General features: G+C 44.2%; 1 protein-coding gene across 1 annotated transcript in view; it reads right to left on the bottom strand.

The window, feature by feature from the left end:
* The window catches only part of LOC110470594 (uncharacterized), a 134,494-nt gene extending 116,538 nt beyond the window's left edge, over positions 1-17,956 (bottom strand). Inside the window, exon 1 of the mRNA XM_077786011.1 lies at positions 17,911-17,956. The gene's annotated coding sequence lies outside the window, so the exon portion shown is untranslated. The remainder of the gene's footprint in view (positions 1-17,910) is intronic.
* Between the last annotated feature and the right edge of the window lie 4,155 nt (positions 17,957-22,111).

Raw genomic sequence — 22,111 nt, forward strand, 5'->3', positions numbered from 1 at the left:
ACAAAACTTGAGCACAAACTGTACAGATCAGTTTGCCCTGTGGTCACATTATTTCTTCTCAGTGATCAAATAATCAGGGAATGAGGAGACAGCAGCCTCTTTTCTATTCTTACTCCAGCCTGCATCTCTGCAGACACATCCACTTCAGGCAAAGCTCAGCTGACACCCCCTCTCCCCACTTTGTGCTGCAGTAGGATCTTGCCTGTTGTAACCACCAACTTCAATCATAAACTACAGCAAACTCTGCAAATGCTCAGTTTAATGGGTATCTCAGAAAAAGCTGCCAAGTCTCAGATTCCTCCCATAATAAATAAGGTAATATTGCTCCCCTATCTTCACAGACACTCTGCAACACAAATCTGAAGGGACAACAAACTGTTATAAATCTCCAAGGCACAAAAGCAATTTTACATGTTTATTTGCAGTTTCACACTATGAATGAGGACAAACTTATCAAAGCACAAAGGATGTTTCCTACAGTGGGAATGTCATAACAGGATGACAAGACAGCCTGCTTGTTCTGCATGTTTGGTAAGATTGTTGGGTCTTTCTCATCACAAAACCACTCTTGTTACACCACTATTTAATTAAAACCAAGCAAAAGCCCACCCAAAATTTCACACTTGTTTTAAGGTCCAAGGAAACCACAAGTGGCAAGTTAGAGCTTATACTGCATCACAAGGAAATGAAGAGGTATGAAGGAGATTTTCCTTGGTATTTTCAGCTTCACAAAAACCCAAGTGCAGCAATGTTACAGGTGATGCAAGGGTGTCAGACCAAGTCTGAACACTCTTCCTCCCACTCAAGCTGACAGACTACAGGAACACCACAACCAGAGCCCAGGCCCACTGGTACAGTGCTGGATACAACTCATTTTGTTCAGTGAAAATATGACTCTACACATATAACAATTTCAGGAAAGCCAAAAAAAGAACAGGCTTACTCGGGTCCTTCTGCAAAGTCAAAGCTGGTTGTTGTGATGATGCCAGGGTTTGGAGGTCAGTTTGTGGTTTTTTTTTTTAATAACCCCAAAACCTAAAAGTTCCTACTTTTAAAGACCACCTTATGTTTCTCACGGGCCTGGGTATGGATATACAGATGCCCAGTTTCTAGCATCTGTACTGTCAGTAATTACACTTGGACTAGCTGTGACTGAAGGCAATGGAAAGTTTCAATAGTAGTTTCATTGTCACACAAGTCTGCAATTCCAGATTTCTGCACACATTGCAAGGGGCATGGGGCATTACTACTGGTTGTTAAAGGTGGCTGCAGCAGTGTTTAGAGAGAAAAGTCAGCAAAGAAATCCAAAATTCAGAGAGCAAACCCTGCACATTCAAATCAGACTTTGCAAACGCATGATGCACTGCAAGAGAAAGGATTTTCCATCTCATCTCCAAGCACACACTGCAGTGCCAGGAAGGTTAGAGGACTGCCAGAGCATGCACAGGAGAAGATTTGTCTGCAAACAGCATAAACAGCCTTGACTAAATTCTTGTAACCAATTAAGCAACAATTCTCCACTGAGAAAACAGCATCTCCCAGCTCTCTGACTAATCCTCAATTCCTGCTTCTTGAGCTGGCTTTAGATTTTTAAGTCTTCCATTTTTCTTCAGAAGCAGAGGACAAATGGATGCCAGTTCTGCAGACAGCCTGGTTGCAAGGCTTTCATTTGCCTTTTAAAGACCATCAGTACTCAGAAGTGACTTAACACTAATGAGCTTTCACCAGCAAGTCTGCAAACATTAATACATGTGAGTAGGCATACTAAATCCGCTCAAATTACCTATCTGCAAGGCTCTCCTCCAGCCTGGACTGAACTTCAAGCCAAGGAATGATGAAACCTGGAAGGTAACTATGGATTTTCTCTCATCTGCATCCCTTTGTTAAGCTACTCAGTGATGCTAAGCAGAGGCATTACAAATGTGCTAGTTCATCTCATGTAAAGGGGTGAGAAAAGGAAAAAGAGCCAAAATAGTACTTTCCTGGGAAAAAAAAGCTAGTATATTAAACTAGGTACTGCTACTGTTTGTAGAATGGCCTGTAAGAGAGATATAGCTGAAATTCCTTGAAATACAAGTGTTCAGTTTTTAAACTGCAAACAAGTCAATCTGACAAACCAGCTCAGTTAGGATTGCTCCAACAAAGCCAAGGGTCTCACCCCCCACCCTTTTCCTAAGTAAGCCAGCACAAGTTTCTGGCATAGGCACTGGTGTGTGAGATTTTAACATTCCCCTTTCCATAAACAATCATACATCAAGCTCTAAAAATTTGCTTCACAGAAATATTTGCTCTAGTAAAACTCAATTATTCTAATATTTGTATGACACATGCAGGAGGGGTACATAAAAAGATTATGGTGAGCTCATTTAAGAATTTAAACAAGAACTTGATAAAAAGGTTTTGAATTATTCACTCAGCTCAACTACTAAATCAGGCTTCCAAAGGAGTCTTTAAACAACAGCCCAGAAGATGCTGTATTTATAACAAAGAGGCAGCACTGAAGCCATCACACTGTCTCACACCACAAACCATTCATAATTACAGTGTAAATGCACACAGGCACTGTACCGTGCCTTGGTCACAATCCTGCCAGATTAACTGGACACTTTAAACATTTATACAAAAATTCCTGTCTGGAGAGGCAGCACCACTTCTGTCTAAATATCTTAAGTGCTGCGTTTTAGACTAAGAACGAGCAATTTCTTCAAGAACATCTGAAACTGAAACACTCAGGAACAGTACTAAGCAAGATAGAGACAATCTTTTACAAGTATTTATTTACTTCTATACCAGTCCATTTGGACTGGCACCAAGTACTTTGCTTCATAGCCAAAATCAAGCAAAGACATCACCGTGCATCTCAGTTACAAATTTCCATGCTAGGTTTACACACAGCAGAGCAATTTTCTCAATACTTGCTGCTCACACACACCCCAAACCTTTTTTCCAAACCTCAGGGCCCACTTGAAATAATGGCCATCTCTAGAGGGAGGAAAAGCAGAGGGCTTGGAAGAGATAACACGAGTGCTCCTTCACTTCTCTGCTACATACATCCTCTCACCACCTGCTTCCTTGCTCCCCATCCCTTTTTCTTCCACCTCGCAGGCTGCTCTTGGTAGTTCAGCTCCTTGAACATGAGCCAAGATTTTCTCTCAAAATAACTACTCCAAGACCATTTCAGCAATAAGCATCACCCTCAGAAACATTCCCATCTGCATATCATCCTTCAGTCTCTCCTTCATCAGTCTGCTCCCAAATGAATGCATGGGCTGGTGATGCAAGGTCGTGAAGCTGTGGAAAGAAAAAAACAGGATACCCTCCCACTGCATCCAGCCATGCTCCCAGAGCAAGGGCAGATGAGCCAGGCTCCCAATATAGCTGGTTCCAGGCATTTCTGGCAGCATTATTTTAATGACAGTATTTAATTTCCTTCAGCCATCTCATTGAGACAGCTCAAGTTAAGTATTAATGAAGTGCTTGAACACTCTCACTGTCTGGAGGAGACATGGAGTGTCACCTAACCAGCTGCTCAAGATTCACACTCAGCTGCTCTGGTCACCAACACAGCCAAGAAAAGGATTTTTACATCAAATGAGCTAAGGAAAGATTTGGGTGTGAGAAGCATGAGGCAAAACAACCACAGTAACAAATACCAGTGAGCCCTGAGCAGAACCAGCAGCACATCAATCTAAGACAACCATAATCCATTAAAAACAAATAAAACCTAAGAATATCTTGCCATTTCTGAAGAAATGGGGTTCGGATGGTTTTGTTTTGTTGTTACAAAGCCAAGGCAATGTAGCAGGGCCATCACCAACACATCTCCTGAAACTTTCTTATGTTTTTCAATCCTTTAAATTTAGATCTACATCCCATCTCCTCACCCACATGTTCTTACAAATCTATTTGAGGCACTGGTTTTCCTGGCTATAGGTAAGGCTCAACACCTGCACCACTGCAAATGTAATGATGGCAAAATACCATGGCTATTTGCAGACTTCCTGTTCATCAAATAATATTAGTGTACCTTTGCCTTGAGCAATTATTTACAGAACTAGAAATCCTGAAGCAACATTGGAGATCACAGAAGCATTCTGCTGTCCACCCCTCCATTATGCAATGATGCTTTGTGTTAGCTTTTGGAAGTACTCAGAGGGGAAAATAAAATCATCAGAATAATTCTTTATAAATCTGTCCAATGAAGAGGAGAGTAAAAAAACATAATTCAGTTAAAACTCTGCATTAGCTTACTCCAGTTGAGACTGGAAGGCATTTTACACTTCAGCTGGATTGGCAAATTCAACTTCAGGCTCCAATGCAAGCTTTAAGTCAAATTCCTCAGCAGAGTAAAACCCTTATTAGCCTGTCTTCACTGTAATTTTAAACTTACTTAATTCTGAGTATGTAATTTATGTTAAGAATAACCCACTTTTTTTTCAGAACGGGATATACTGCATGCAGAATTAGCCCCTGGCTAACACAGTTAAGGTTTCCCTTAAAGAAATAATTTTTTCTATATTGACAGCAAAGGAAAAAAACACAGAAAGCTTAAAAAAAAAGCTTTCATAAATGCATCACAGATGGCTGTATTAATTAATGGAATATATCCCTAAACCATCAAAACCCACCATGCAGCCTCACCTCAAACCAATGTTATGTGCTAGAAAGATGTTTGATCTATTTAAAAACAGACACTTCTTTTTCACCACTCACACAAGGAGTGAGAGTGGGGAGAAAAACAGCTGGTATTCCTACATTAAAAAATGAACAAGAGCATCCCTTTTCTTCTCCCATGCATTCCTCCCAATTTATGATTACAAAATAAAAAAATAAATTTAAAATAAAAATCACCATGAAAACACCTCGTAAGGACAACATCTCAATTTCATGTTCCACCAACAGGACAAAATTAACAATTTCTCTAGCTGAAATGAAAACAACTTCAAATCACTGTCTGAAATTTACAGAGTAAGTTTTAGAGTCCAAACTGTCAATGAACCTGGTCCACAACAGCCACCCACATCAACACAAGCAGTATTTACATCCTGTAGCCAACCTAAAGCTCAGAAACCTCAGTTACTATCTCTCCCAATCACAAAACATTCACTACGTATTTCCTGCATTATTTGCATGGTTACTTAGGTTTTGGGGTTTTGTTTGCCTTTTTTTTTTTTTCATGGCCACAAAGTGAAAACCTAGTAAGATCTCCCACCCAAGCTCAAGAGGAAACTCCAAGTGAACTACCAGGGTGGTTTCCCACCCTCCTTCTGGCTGCAGTTTTGGGTTGTCCCCTCGCCTCCTACTCCTCTTTAAGAAGTAAAAAAATAGTTCATCCCCTATCACCCATCCCCACGCCTGCAAACCCACAAATCCTTTTTAGTGAAGCTAAAGGACACCCTGCCACAGCCTGTATGTATAATCTGAATAGGAGAGACAGGAAATATTTAAGCATTTGCCAAGTGAGTGATTTGAGAGTGAAATGCACACACCAGAGGAGCTGGACTGTGCGAAGAGCACGAGCTCAGGTCTGTGCCATGTCACAGGCTGGCATCAGAACACCAGAAATCTGAATGACTTGCACTGAAATATCCACTATGGGAAAAAACATTCCTCACTGCCTTTACCCTCTCGATTTTCCTCCATTTTGTGCGGTGCAGAGTTAAGGAGAGGGCTTGCAGGACTTTGCAGCACGTTCTGCAGCACTGTGCTGGAAGCAGGAGCTGTGTGAGGGAAGGGAAGCAGAGAGGCCCTGGACAGATGTTTCCATTCACCAACGCTGCCAAGGAGCAGGGGATGCTGAGTTCACTACCTTGGTGTTATTTACATTTCACAACATCCAGCAATAACCATGCCACAAGCAGCTTAGGAAAGGAAAAAAAAACACACAGCCAAAGTTTTATCATCATCTTCATTAAAAGGGTGAAAATTAAACTTTTTTTATTCCAGTTCTGAAACTTTATCTGGTTTCATTTTGCCAATGAAACAGGACACAAGTATCCCAAGTCTCATCTGCATTGGGGTAATTACCAGCCATTGCCCTTTTGCACACATGATTGCTTCTGGGGTGTCAGAAATTATTAACTGTGCCACCCCTGAACAACCTGGACATTTTCTTTCCATTTTCCAAAATAAACAGATTTTTGATCTAGCAGAGAGGAGAGCTTCTCCTTCAGCAACTGTGCCACAAACCAAATGCTCCAAAGACCAAACCTGAAAATATCCTTGGTGGAAGGCTGCATTTCAGAGGCATTCATCCAAACCTCAATCCTGAGACCCAACATGTTTGATAATGAGCTGCCAGATCCAGTCTGGTAACCAGAACAGCTACTCCAAGTGCTGGCCCATCCACCTGAACACACAGGAGTGTTAGACATGGACCACATGCAGCAATGTGCTCTGCATGTCCCAAGGTGCTCCCTGCAGCAAATGACAGGGAGGGTGATGGGGGAAACCGTTTTCACACCATATTATGATACTCCAAGTTCTCTCTGAGCTGACAGTAAAGGGATAGAGAAAATAAAAAGGCCAGTATTACCCATTTCTATAAATGTCAGTACTTTCTGGAGTTTTCAAAGGGGTTCTGTATCTCAGCAGAGACACTGTATCATGTTTCTCAGAGTTTCGTGCTGGTGAACATTGCCCAGACAGGGCAACTTTACTGGGAGTGAGTGCAAGGCTCCCCTCCTGCCACTGCCACAACGGGACACCTTCCTTCCCAAAGTAAACCAGACATTAATGCTATTTATTGATCCTGTTGCAGAACCAGACAGCCTTCCCAGCCACTATTCATCAACGTGCAACTAGGTTTTATCCATGGCAGGCAGAAGAGATTTGAAAGAAAAAGGTCTGAAGTTCTGTCTTATTTTTTGAAAGAAATAAATATCTGAAGATTAGTTGGAAATTCAACACACAACAGTAACACCTGCAAATAAAGGCTGATCACAGATTCCATGGAGAACACTATTTTTTAAAAATTTGGCTATTTCAAATTAGTTCCTAACGGATTACTAAAGGAAAGCAAACATCCATGGAAAAGGCAGCCAGCTGATGTACCAAAGGACACATCCCCTAAAGAACATCAGCTCTATCAGTCCTCCATATCCAGAAGAAAGGCAGGGAGTTTAACTATGACATATTCCTTACTTTGTAGAAAAAAAAGCACTATATCAGTTTCCAGAGACACATAGATAAACAACAGTCACCAGCACTACTTTTAAACATTAACACAGCAGACTCCACCAACTTGTCTTCCTATGTCTTTGGGGTTTCAGTGGGAACTACGGCTTTGTTCTTACAAGCATTTTTCATGGAAGCACCTTTGCATTTAAAATGTCAACTGTAAACGTATCTGCTATTCAGATAAAGCACCCACAAGCACTTAATTTCATATGCAACAAGTTTTACAAAGCTCTTAAAGAGCCCAAGGACATTTGGAGGGATAGATGGAAGTTTAGAATGAGTCTTAGCATCTCGTAAACCAAAAAAAAAATCTATTCTTAGATAACTCCCTTTGGTGATTCTTATAATCTTCCTTTTTTTTTTTTTTCCTCCTACTCCTTTCAGAAATTAAGTTGTTTGGTTATTTGAAAAAAAAAATGGAAGAACCTGTTTTGCAAGGCATACAAACAAAGCACTATCTTCCAAAAAAAGAAAAGCTCATTCAAAAGCATGTAAATATTAGGGCTGGTAACACAAACAATAAAACCACAGGAAACACAAGAAATTAAGAATAGATCAGGACTCATTCAATTTCCTGGCTGCTGGATATATAAGCGCTTTCCTGGTTGGATGTACGAGCCGAAATTTATTTTCTAAATAACAGACATCAGAGAGTTAACACAGATAATTTAAAGAGGCAAAGAGAAATGAGTGTGTGTTCTGATCCTGCCTCTGCTCCTTGGCAGGACAAGGACACTGACCAAGGAGAACATGGCACATCAAGCACCAGGGGTTCAGCATCCTGCACTAAGCAGTGAATTCAAGTTTGCTTAAGTCACAGAGAAGGCAAAAACCAGGATTAGTCCTGTCTCCTCACAGCATGCTGCTGAGTGCCCAGTGCACACCCAGCAGGCTGCTCTTCAACAGGGGACAGCTCGAAGCTGAGCACGAAGCAGGGGTGACAATTGGTTCCCAACACGCAGGGTGGTCCCTGCCACTGCCACCCTGCCACCCTCCCTGGCTGGAAGGCACACTCACAGAGCCTGACCCTGCATTCCAGCTCGGCTGTATTCCCAAATTGCCCACTGCTGTTAGGCTTTCATCTAGCAGCAATCCAACAGTTCTTTCTCTCCTCTCCATCATGGGCATATTTTTCCCCCCCAACCAGCCAGAAGTAACAAGGTCTCAAGTAGACAGAGTTGTACATGCCTTGTGTGGGAATTTAAAACACTGCTCTGCTGAGCATCACAGCCACATTAACACAACCACACTACAACAGCTCCTGATCCTCAGTCACCTTCCACCAAATGTTAAAACAAGTCTCTATCCCCAAAATATCCAGTGGCTCAGACTCAGACTTATCTAAGAATCAAAAAAAAACTCTGCAAGGAAAAAATTTATTTCCTTCACGGCAAACACCAAGTGATGTACTTATTCATAGAAAAACTTCCAACAAGACTTAGAGCATGTTTCCTCCAAAATGCTCCACGTTTCTTTTGGCCGAGATATAACAAACCCAAAGCATAAATACACACAGGTATTCACGCAAATGGCATTATTCTTTCTTAATTAATATTAGTAGCACTGATCAGACTAGATTTGTAGTAAAAATCAGTGAAGATTTTACTAATTAGTTGCAGGGTGAGGAGAGAGGTGGGAAAATCAGGACTACTCTAAGCCAAGTATTAAAAATCTTAAGTTTATACTCACTTGATACATTTTATCACAATGCTTAATCTTTTTATATAATGCAATTGTACAGTAACTGTTTGACTGCCATTTGTCTGCCATCTCACAGTATGAGCTGATATCACTGAGGGGATGGGACCTGCAAATAATCCAGGAAAGAAAAGGTAAAAAGCAAATTCACGTTTTGTAGTTTCAAGAAGATGTATACATTTCCAAGCACTTTCCTTGCCACAGGTCCTCCATCTTCCTCAAGTAGTTTTGAATTTTCATTTCAAAACTTGCTCTCCACATACTCAAGTGTGTTCTCTGCCTGCCATAAGGTGTTGCTGGGGATAGGATCTCTTATTAGTCTCAAGGAACTCGATGACTTCTGAACTTTGAGATTATAAAGCAAGAAAGTTACTGAACACTCACATGCAAGTCGATTGGCTAAGAAAAAGCAGCACAAAGTCCTGCCAAAATCCTAGCTAATCTGATAAAGGAAAAACTAGGGAGGTCTAAGCACTAAACCCTGCCGTTTAAGTAGAAGGAAGCTGTAGAAGGAAGCACATCCCATTCAGCAGAGTACCTCTCTTTCTGAAATGCCATCTGAAAACACATTTTACCACCTTATTGCCCATAGGTAAATTGCAAAATTCTCAGAACACAGAAAAAAGAAGTATGGGACTGACAGGTAAATTTCATACCAATAACAAACACAACTTGAAACTTACCCATAACAAATACAATTTAAAACTGACTGGAAGGAGGGAGAAAGACATTTACAAGACCTACGAGACACGAATCCAGTTAGCACTTAAGTACTTCTTTAATTCTCCCATTTTCAATGCACGTCACAAAAATTAATCCTCTTAACATCCATGCAAACATATTTATTATCCACAGTAGCAACTTGTAAACTCTTCATGCAACGGTCTACTTCTTTTTCTAGCTTAATACACTGCCCATGAAAACAAGGATCAAAGCCCTGTTTTCACTGTGGGACAGTTCTCAAAAAACCTGCTCTCCTCACCCCACTCCCATCAGCATCTTACAGAAGGACAAGAAAGGCACCCACTCAAGGAAACACTTTTATGATGCTTTTATAGTTAAAAGCATTTTCTGCTAGTTAAGTGCTCAGATCTCAGTCTCCATGCTACACACAAACTCTTCTTCAGGCTACATAACCAAAAGACTCTTCCAAAATTAATTAGTAGTTCTAGCCAGGGTGGAAAAGCAGCTCCAAAGTTTGAAGACTCCCAAGCCCCCACTGCACAAATGGATTCACACTCCTGCTGCCCACCTCAGCAGGAGCCACCAGAACTCAAACGCAGCCACACAGTGGGTACCAACATAACCCCCAGCATCCTCCCACAATGGGTCTGAGGACAAATGTGTATTTTCCTGTTGGCATCTGCACCACAATAGAGAAAAACCTGCAGTTAACAAACATGTGCAGCAACCTTTTGCCTTGAATCACACAAAAGCATAAAGAGACACCTGGACCTTGTGAAATGAATGTTTATTACACAAGGCCTTCTTTTATGACAGTACATATAAAAAGGGTTTAGTCTTTATTTCTATACCCAGCTGAGACAACCTACTTTCTCTGCAGCTGCTAGGAGAAGAGAAACTATAAACATTTACATTTAATGTAACAAAAGGTTTGCTCACCACCTCTTATGTTCCACTGTGCTCTTCGCTGATGATCACTCATCATAAAAATGGGTGGAGTGGCTGCAAAACACTCAGTGATGGAAAAACTGACTCCCATGCTCAAGAGAGGTTCCTGCACAGGCTGAAAACCCCATTGAAATGGGAGTGTTGTCATGAGTCCCAAGATGGGAAATCTTTGGGCTACGGATGCAAGCACATCTGCTACATCTGAAGCAGCCTGTTTTACTTTATTTCAGAATCATCCTCTGCACCAACTCAAAGACCTTCAATCACACTACAGAAACTGTTTTCATCTAGGCCACATGTAAACCCAATCAGCTCCAGTTTGGTTTTAAACAATTAAAAACCAGCACTCCCAAGTACAAAGTGCAGATTTAAAGACGTCCAGTGCTGTCAGCACTGCAGCCTTGCTGCTGCAGTGAAAGGTTTATGGTAACAGGGAAGAAAACAACAGAATTCATCACGTAACACCAGAGGTACATCACGCAAACCTCACTCCTCAGCTGACTCACTAAGTGATATCAACTCAAAAAATAAAGAAGCAAGTCCCAGTTTTGCTTCCATCTTATTTGTGGGTTCAGCAATTAGGAAGCATGCTGTGCACAAGGCTCATGAGCCAAAAGAAATCAGTCTGTATAAGAGGCAAATATGGCCATCCTGTCCTCCCCTTCCCCTCAAAATAAATCACTTCCCCCCCTTCCTTTAACACCTGCTTCCTTCATCCAAGCATTCATTGTCCCACTGCTATTATGGGACCAAAGGCTTAAGCATCCCAGAGGAAACTCAGGAGGGAAAACAGCATGTGTAAAGTGACCAAGACTCATTCACTTCAGCAATCTCACTCCCACCATTCCTTATTTTCCCCTCTTTTCCTACTGACAACAAGTTTCAAGATTTGGCAGGGTGTTGACAGTCACACATGCTAGGAAGCTGAATGTGCCACACATCCTGGTATTGAACCCCACTGTGCCCAGTCACTGGTGTGGACTTTTCTTGCCCTCACACCTCCTCAAGAACCCACAACCAACACCACGGGGCAGGAAACAAGGCCAGACAAACCATGGTCTGAGCCAGCACAGCTTTCTGTATTGTTGCCCTGAAGAGAGAGACTTCACACAAGCAGCCACTCTGCGCATCCCTAAAAAGTGGCAGAACAGAGCAGCATCAGGCACACGGTAAAAGGATCTTCTGGGCAAACCCACCCTCAGAAAGAACTTCCAGCAGGACGTTTTAAACTGCTGTGCACACTCCCACTCCCACTCCAGCCTTCCCTCCACTAGAGGCAGGGATACCTGCAAGAACACGACGGCTCGGCCAGCACCCATGCGTGACACATGAATGGGTGAGTCAGGAGTTTGATCTGAAGACAGTCTGGTTTACAACTGCTCCGTGCCAGAATCTTTGTTTGTAATGGTTTTACTAAGTGCAGCACTCAGATTTACAGAACAGTTACACCACTGAGGGCAGAGACACACTGGGAAAAAGATTTACTTTCCCAAGTAATTTTGCCAGAAACCTCAGATACGGTTTAGATGAAGATACAAATATGTCACAGATTTTAACATAACTTGCTGCTCCAGTTTGCATTAGTCATGGGTGATAAAAAGCACAGAAGACTCAAACATGACACATGGGGCAATTTCTCTCCACACAAAGTTTTGATCATCATAATCAAATGACCTTTAAGTTGGCCGCCTTAAATCATACTCACAGAGAAAAAGTTTCACCAAAATTCAGCCTCATTTTAAAATGAATAATTCATTTCTTATTTTCTTTTCCCTTGCTCTCAGAAATAAAACCTGAAGGAGCTGCTACAGAAGAAAATCCTTAAATTCTTCCTTTTAGAGTGGATAAGGCTAATCTCAGCAGTGCTGTCACACTGTAAATAACATCTCACATTAAAAAACAATTTGGGGAGATCTCTCACTGTGTATTTTGCAAATGTAACATTAAAGTAAAAACAGTTCAGCAATGAGACTAACGGGAAAGTTAGATAGCCACCTGAAAGCAGTCAAAAAATAAAAAAAGAGATTAGAAGCAGAAGTTGTGGCAAATTTTGCATAGTCTATTAGAAAATTTCACAAGTGCTTGAAACAAAGACACAATGGATTACTTGCAACTACCTGTACTCATACATTTTAAATATCATCTCATAAGAGCAGCTCCACAGACTCCAATGAGCAATCAGTCTCCACCCCATGATTTTCAAGGAAATCAAAAAGTGACCATGGAAAGATAAAACCTACAAGAAAACTGTGACAGTTCCGTTGCCACATTGACCAAATAAAATACTGTGACCAGTTTTGGAAAGACAAGAGCAGCCAAACAGGAAAATTATTTATTATGCACAACTTACAGAATCACAAAAATAAAAAAAGAGAAAAAAAAAAAAAAAAGAAAAATATGACTGAAGAGATTGGATTATTTTGAATATAAAAGTCAATTCACAGCCTTTATAAGGGGAAAGAGATTTTCAAGAAAAATCCAAGGGGTCCAGGAGATCTAACTTTGGCAGAAGAACCTGCGCTACAGAGTTATGAGTTCACTGGTGAAGAAGCACCATTCTGGATTCTATAGCCAGGGCCACAGCCAAGATCCTCCCCCAACCATGGAAGCCCCCAAGACCCACACCAAACAGACCTCACCCAGAGGCACCAAACCCAACCTCACACCCAAAACATGCTTGGAATATACTGTATTTCAAGCCCTCAGCACAAGTGCTGTAGAAGGTGCTGACAGTAGTTTCGGGGATAATTTTTCTTTAAGTTTTCTCCAATCCCAGATTAAATATTTGAGCATTTGGACTGTGAGGACTTCATTGCTATGCCAACAAAGAACCTTTTTCTCACGCATATTACAAACCATCCAATAAACTCTTCAGCATCAGATTTGTAAGTTTCGTCTCAATATATATAAAACAGGCTTGCTAGACTGCCTGACCATGTCACAACATGTGTTCCATTTCAGCTACAACAGAACAAAAGCTTACTTTTTCCAAGGTATCACACTTTGTACATTTAAGGACTGTTGACTACTTAAAAATATTCGTGATTGCACTTTCTTGCCCTGTTTCTCAAAAACCTAGCAACCTATCCAAAATGGTTATAAAGAAAATTTTAAAGAACATTATTAAAATGGCAGAACCTATTTTGCAGTGATTTCTCTTTGCTCTTGAACTGCTGTCTTACAGAACATAAAAATTAAACACTATGACTTTTAGCTCACTGGCTTATCTCAGAAACATCTATCTCCCATGCTGTCTTCTGATGCTATAAAAAAGGGATGGGCACCACAGCCAAATGCCTTATTTGCAAATGGAAAAGCACTTCCAAGAGCTTAGGTTTCTCCTGGTGAAAGCATCCAACCCTCTGCCACAGCAGCTGCTTGTGATAACACAAAGGAAGACAAGTCAGGTAACTGATACAGGTACAGAATGAACTTTTTTTCTTAACTGACACAAGTTATGAATTGTATAACAAAAAACAATAACGTATTCTTAGCTGGGATCCATTTCCCAGTCTGGTTTGCTGAACAGACCCAAAAACCCCAGTACGGCCCAGCTGGGGAACTGGAAGAAGCTGCTTATGCTACGCCAACACACACAAGAAATGAGATGACAAAATTGCAGTTCAAGTTTAGCATGACACTGAAACTTTTACCTACTGCATGTCTCCACCAGCCGTCTCCAGGAGGACAGTAAACTCTTTACAGGATTTGTGGCGTCACAGCTTATTTGTCATGCAGACATTATGAGAGGAGTCACCCTGTTTCCCTGACAAAGCACCATAAATATACAGAGGTATATCAGTCTGAAAAAGATCTGTACAGCAGTTCCCAGCATAGCTGCTTTTCCTGGAGCACTGCCATCATATTTTCTTATCAGTAACTGTAAGTAACTAACCAGCTAACTCCCAGTGATGGGCTTTGCCTTCTAGATCTGCATAAAGGTCATTTGCAAAGAGAAAAAGGCAGGCTTGATAAATAAATAAATAAAAATAAGCCATTGTGCCACATCCACGGCTTTGTTTCCAAAAGCCACTAAGAAGTGCAATGCCAGGCTGAAGTGTCTGACTATTCAGTAAGTAGAAGGAGTGGCTGATTCCCTCCCCACAGTGAGACTGTTGACAGCTGTTTTAGAAGAAAAAAAAAGTGAAGCATGACTAAGCTATTCATAAAAATCGCATTATATCCAACACCCTAAAAACAAGTTTTCTTTTGGAAAAGGTGCAGGGCTCCCTGGACTTGACTGACCAGGTGGTACACGCCAGCCCAAACCAGGCTCCCAGCTGGATTATATCCCCTGTGGCAAACCCCAGGGCAGCAAAGGACTCTACACCAGAGCTATCAGCTGCTTCAGGACATCACTCATTACCTTTATCTGTCCTACAGGTGATCAATGCAAGCAAGCACATGAACACTTGGCACTGAACAGCAACCAGTAATCACAAGGTACAGGCTGCAAGGTGTTTTCCTCCCCAGCTTTCCACATCCAGCCTCTCATGTGTCTGCAAATAGGAGTTACCCTCCAGCTGGAAACCACGCCAACTCCCTGTGCAGGAGACTGGTAAAACATAGGGCCACAATCACACAGGGAGGCCATACCACGCCTTTATGGCCTCCTGGACTATCCAGCCTTCTCCTCAAGTTTCTAACTTCATAGCAGTGCCTTCTACCAGTAGAGACAAGCCAAAACCAAATATTTCCTCCCTATCAATCAGCTGTGTGGTTTAGCTGACTTCAGGCTATTTATTGCCTGTGTGGGGAACCCCTATAGAAATAGCATTTAATAGCACTCAAGTAGATTGCAGAGATAACCAGCTACAGTAATAAGCAGAAAAGCTTCCAAGCTGCTTCAAGGTCGGTTTTACTGGCGAGTGGATCACCACCAGGCAAAGAAAACTGATATGGTGGTGTCCTGGAAACAGTGGAAAAGAAATAGGTACAGCAGGCACTACAGTTTCTACTAACGACTTTTTTGTTAAGCAACTATTTATTAAGACTTAATATTCCAACAGAAAATTATATGAAAGAACCCCACTGCTTTTGTAACACAGGAGCATGTGAACACCATCAGTAAACCTACCAATGTTTTTTTCCTCTAGGATAATTTATTGACTGCTGTTCTTAATTCATGCTTTGGATAGAATAACCAGATTCCTTTAACAGTACTTAATCCTCCTCTTAGCACAGGAGTGTACCCTAGACCAGAACACAGCTTACTCACAAGCATATCCTGCTGAGAGATTAGTGAGTTCTGCATATGCCTGAGTCTCAAAGCTGCGCTACGCAGACTGTTTAAAAACATCCATCATCACATAGTACCTGGCAGAGCTCTGTTCCTTTGAGAAGCTTTGAGCTCTTAAATGCATTTCCCTCCTTTGATGCAGCGAAGCTGTAAATCAGGAACATCGAGCTCCTGCCTTTCTCTCTGGCTGCAGTCCCTGGCTGGACTCCCTCACTTCGGACACGTCGTGTCCTCACCTCTCGGGCTATGCCGGCCATCCGTGGCCGCCGGAGCTGGGCAAGAAATCCAGGCTGGAACGCTGTCATCACACAGCACAGCTCATCCACACTACCTGCGGGGGACTCGTCATTCAGGCTACCTACAAAACCTGTCTGCCTGGCAGAACCCAACATCCATACCCTTCTAGCAACAGCCCCAGGCTAGCCCGTCCGTCCAGCACCAGGCAGCGCTGCAAGGACAGACGGCGATGGAGAGGCTCAACCTACAAAATGAACAACAATCTTGAACTCCTGCCAAAGGAAAACGCACGACCAGACAATTGTCACCTTGCCTAATGCACCCTTAATCTGCTATCAGCCTTGTAAAAAAAGCAAACAAAACAAAAAAAACCCAAACTAACCCAATTTCAAGTGTGCGAACAAGACACTGTCACCATGTCCCGAAGCACAGTAAATGCCCTTCTATTACAGACAGCAATTTCTATCCACAGCAGGGATGTTATGAGGTTAACAATCAATCTACTCCCACTGCTAAAGTATCTATGTATAAAAATACACCTCCTCTAACACCACAACAAATGATATCTTACCTTCAAGGACCCACGTGGAACTTGGTTCACCCTTACTGTTCCACAACAGCTCAGCAAGGGCGTGCAAAACATGAGAAACACACCCATCAAGGGACTAAAGAAGTCACCACAAACAGAAATAATGTCACTTGGCCCTTTAAAACCGATTAGATTACATTAGCCAAAACTCCAAGTACACAAGACATCCATAGATCTCAGACCAACTGTCTAAACTCAGCTCTGAAGTTACATGCTTTACATATTTCTACTGCATCGCATATCTCCATGAGTACCTAAAGTTTTACGGCTGACGGAGATTACAGAGAGCCACAGCGACCAACTGTCCTACAGCAGTGCAGGATTTCTAATCCCTTTATCGAATCCCTATCTGGTCATCCACAGCAGAATTGGCACAGTGCACTCTAAAAAAAAAAAAAAAGAAGAAAAGAAGTTTTTGTAAATCACTTTTTTTCCCATTTACTATCTCCAGCTAACATGAAGCCCTGTAAAGGACACTGGAGCAGAACCAATTCCAGAGGTCAGCAAAATCAGATTCTGCAAATCCCCATCCTCTATATGACTTGTGGTTACAACACAGTCACAGAAGGTGGATTAATAAACCCCAACAGTATACAGGTTCAGAAAAACTACTATGTCGCAATTCTCATCCAGAAACTCCTTCATTTGCTTCAGAAGGGTCTGCACTTGAGAAAGAACAAAAATAATTATATTTTCAAGCAACAGATTGAAAGCATGAATTAGAGCCCACAGAGGCAATGACCCTCTGAGTGACACCAAAGGCCACCGAGACCCAAAGGTGACACCCACCAACAGCAGCGTGTTGCGGGGGGGCTCTAGCTAAGAACCCGCGGTGACTTTCCGCGCAATGAGCTGAGACACAAAGTTGTGCCGGTGAGCCTGGAGGCGGGTTCCGAGCAGGGTATCAGTGTTCAAGCGGAGGGAGGCTGGGGGCCGGGCGGGTGCGTGTCCCCGGCGCTCTGCCGGGCACAGCGGGGCCGCCACCCCCGCCCGGCTGCGGGGGGACCGCGCCCGGCCCCGGCCCGCAGACAATAGCGGCGGGGAGCAGCCGCGCGAGAGAGCGCTCCAAATAAATGAAGAACTACCGAGAGCCGGAAAACGAAAAGGAATAAAGCCACGCGGAGGAGAGGAACCGCCCGGAGCGGCTCCACGCGAAGTTGCGCGGAGGAAAAAAACCCCCATGGAGGACGGGGAAGGGCGGGGGAAGCGTGCGAGGGCGCGGGAAGGGGCGGGGGGCTCCGCACGCCCCCGGCCCCGGGCAGCGCCCACCCCTCCGCCGGCCTCCCCAAACTTTCCCCCCGCCCCGCTTCGCCCAACTCCGGCGGGGCAAACTCACCGCGGGGCCCGGCGGGCGGCTTCGCCCCTGGCAGCGGGGCCGGGAGGGACGGGGACGGGGAGGGGGCGGAGGAGGCGGCCGGGCCGGTGCTCTCCGCCCGGGGAGGCGGGCAGGAAGGAGAGCAGGAGGAGGAGGAGGAGGAGGAGGAGGGCCGGGGGCTGCCGCCTCGCAACCTGAGCCGCCGCCGCGCCGCCCGGCCAGCCCGCATGCGCTGCCCCGGTGGGGCCGCCCTAGGCCGGGCCGTGCGGGGCCGTGCGGGGCCGCGCTGCGCTCTGTGGGCTGAGGTCCGGCCGTGCCTGCCCTGGGCAGCGCCGGGGAAAGCCCCGCTCCCTGCCCCGGGGCTGCCGCCCCGCCCGTGCCCCGGCCCGGCTGCTGGGCTGCTGCGGGAGAGCCGGCGGCGTGCGTGGGACATGGTGGTGCGGGGCTGAGAGAGCGCATCAGCTGCTGAGCATCGAACGGGGATCTGGGGATTGCTTCATGTCTGGAAGAGTTCAAGGCCAGGCTGGATGGGGCTTTGAACAACCTGCACTAGTGGGAGGTGTCCCTGCCGATGGCGGGGAGGTTGGAGCTGGATGATGTTGAAGGTCCCTTCCAACCCAAACCTGTATGGGATTTTAGCATCCTGCATTCCCACGTGCTGAGCTCCGGCTGCAGGGCCTGTACTGGTGGGTGTTGGAGTTCTGCCGTCCCCACTTCCAGTGGTTAAAGCCTCTCCTAGTGCCCAGAGCACGAGCTGTCCAGCTGTGAACGGAATCTGCTGCACATCTGTACCTGTCACAAACCCAGCAGCTCCACTTGAGTCCCACCAGCCCAGTCTGCAGCCTCATCCTGCTCCTCACCCTCTTTCCTGGTTCTCCTGTGGTTGTGTAGGTTTGATGGAGGAACATCTCCCATACCGTTCCCACGCCTTTCCCCAGAAAAGCTGTGGAGACGGCACCCCACCATTACAAATGAGCTCATCTGGCCTGCGGTCTGTGTGCGGCTGGGCTGGAGGAGGCCCTGCACAGTGAAGATGCCTGATCTCTTGTGGTGGTGACTTGCCCTCAGTTATCGTTTTTGTTGGAAGCTCTTTGGAGATGTGTACTTGTGGTGGCCCAGCATTTGTGCTTGGCTTTTTCTACAGCACACTTGTGTATCCTTGCTAGCACTGGCAGAGGCTGCATGATGATGTGCACAAAGGCAGTATCAGCACTGAGCTTTACATGTGTCACTTCATGAGAACCAGCCCAAAACCACTTCAAAATACTTTCCAGGGATTTTGCTGCTAATCAGAGCACTGGGTGAAGGCTGCAGGTAATTCCCATGCATCACGTTCTCTCTAAGTAGAACAGAAAACCAGCACTGTGTATGGTGAAGAACATTATCTCCTGAAAACCCTGCACCTGAACTTGGCATTGGCTTCCAAAATGTGCACTGTTGATTCAGTTGAAAGCAACTGAAACAATAAAAATTGTTTCAATACTTGTGCATTTTGATCGTTTTGGAGGCTGGAATGCTACCAGCTTTGTACAATCTTAACAACCAGATACAAAGAAGTAGTTTTGTTTTTTTTTTCATATGGCTCCATAAAATAAGGCACATGAGAGCAGGGCCTCTGGAAAAAACATTTTCCTTTGCCTTAGTGCAATCTGTACAAGAAGGGCTTATGGGGCAGATCACTTGGAAGTTCCCAGCTCCAAGAAGAGGGGTCAGACACAGCGATGGCTCAGCAAAGAGCACCATCTAGTGAAAGGCCACGTCTTGACGGAGAAACTGTCCCCTCCAAGCCTCCAACCAAACAATGACTGACGCAGCCCAGCCCAGCCCAGCCTGCCTCTTCGCATCTGAAGTAATCACGAGCGAGGTAGCGTGGTAGCAGATAACACCTGCCTAAAATTTTCCATAACGAGAACACCGAGATCTTTAGCTCTACCCTCTTGGTTGTCCATCAATGGACTATTCTTTGCTTGTCAGCTCCATCCTGAAAAATCAATCCCTGTCTTCTGCTGCCTCACCTGGAGCTGACACAGCCCTGGTCTAGCTGTAGGTGCCCCCCTGTCACATAGTGGGGATCAGAAGTCCCAAAGCAGGGATTCCCTGAGTCTGTACCAGCTGTGCACATGCCCATGCAGATGGGCTTGTATGTGCCACTCTTGCAAAGACTTTGGAAGTGCTTTTGGGGTGTAGAGTGTGAAGATCATCTGTCATCAGGGCTGCCCAGAGGCATTTAGCATAGTTGTTATACTCCAGACTGGGTGGCAAGGAAATTAGCATGGAAAATATAGAGAAAAGACAGTGCAGCAGCTTAGCACCAAAGCAGGAGGATCGGCTGGTTGGCCCCATTCATGGAAGATATTGTGGCCCATGCAGTCACAGAAGGTGAATGAAAACACAGGCAGAGATGGTGTAATTTTCCCTAAGATAAATATTCCCTGCCAAAGTGGGCTTCTTCAGCCTCCCACATACCCCTGGAGTGCCAGGCGCTGGTGGTAACTCAGGAAGAGAATTAGCAAAGGTAGACAGCACTGTGGGATGGGTAGGCAGCTCCCCAGACTGCCAAGTGATTGGGCAGGATCTCAGCTTAGATTTGAGCCCAAGTGCCCCTGGCCTGTGGGTGGGCTCCTGATGCCCCAGGAGCAGAGACCACTGGAGACCACAAAAAGGCTGTACCAACCACTTGAGATGCCCAGCCCCTGCTCTCAGCAGCAGTTAACACATCTTTTTACCTTGCATTTCCCCAAGATTAGTCTTCACTCTACTTTAGTCTTTAAATTATCAACCCCCAAATTCTCTATATCAAAATATCCTGTCTGCAAATACATATCACCACAAACCAAAACAGGGAGGCAGTAGATTAAGTGAAATTTGTGCAGCACTCTGTGGATGCCAACCTCCTGACAAATCATTTGCCATCAAATCATCTCTGACACTAGTTCCCCTAGGTTCCATCCTCTGCTATATGTCCAGGTCTGCTTTTCAAACCTTATAAAAAATAATAAAATCTATCAGATGTTCTTTCATTGCCTCTTTCAGGTTTTAATTTGTCACAAGCTTTGCTGCAGAGCTCCCTGCTTCTTGCTAGGGAACTGGATTGAAGTGCAAGTTGCACTCATGAATGAGGCTGGAATTTGGTTCTGCACAACATAATCTGAACATTTGTGTGTAGTGGCGTGAATTAGCAATATGAGCACATTGTTCCCCTTTGCTGGAAATGAGCTGTCCTTGCAACTGAATAGAAAACAGAGTGCAGTGCAATGGTGGAAGCAGCAGCTATTAAAGATTTGTTTTCATCATATCCAAGCAGCTACAAAACTGAGACACTGAGCATTAGTGTTGCTGACAATAGTGTGTGGTGTTTTCTTTGTGCCCCTCCTTGTTTGAAGCCAGTGCTGGTAGCTGATAATAACAGCAGCTGCACCTGAAGAGATTTTAATATTATTTTCCTTCTTGAAACTCTACCATTGTCTAAAATCCTGTGAGAGTTACAATCTTTGCTGCAAAATCATGGACTGTGGCTGAAAGCAGCCTTCAGGAAAAGTTAACCACTCTTATGGTCAAAACTTTCCAGTTACTATTGTTTAAAGGACATCCAAACAGGTTAGGGAACATCTCTGCTGACAGCCCCACTCCTGTCTACTGTATAGATATCTCAGTTAAAATGTAAAAATTAGTGTCTCACAATCTTCAGACATCAGAGCTCACCCTTGGCACAGGAGATGGTGTGAAATGGGTGAACTGCAATAAAACCCATCCAAAACACAAACACTTAATGACCTGCAAAATTAGGTTAATGAATTAAAAAGAAGTTCACTGGGTTCTTCTGCCCCTCTGTGGAAAGTTTGGGGGGCTCTGCTGGGAAAAGAAGGGGTGCAGGCTTGCAGATAGGTGTCACCCACCATGCACCCCAGCAGCTCGTCACAGCTCTTTGTGATGATTTCTCAATTCTGGGAGGCAATGCTTATCAGTTGCTCGTGCAGATGTCATTTGAGTTGCTCAATTGGTGGGGCACATCTGGCAGGTCCACCTCTGCAGCTCACAGGGCCCCTCTACATGCTGATAAGCTGTGCTAACACCAAGCTCTCAAAAGTCCCCTTTACATATATCACTGGAAGCCCTGCCATAAATACTGTTTTTTTTTTCTGGTCAAAACTTTCCAATTACTATTGTTTAAAGGACATGCAAACAGGGAACATCTCTGCTGACAGCCCCAGCAGAATCACAC

The sequence above is a fragment of the Lonchura striata genome, chromosome 11 (genome assembly GCF_046129695.1).
Source record: "Lonchura striata isolate bLonStr1 chromosome 11, bLonStr1.mat, whole genome shotgun sequence".
Taxonomy (NCBI): Eukaryota; Metazoa; Chordata; class Aves; order Passeriformes; family Estrildidae; genus Lonchura; species Lonchura striata.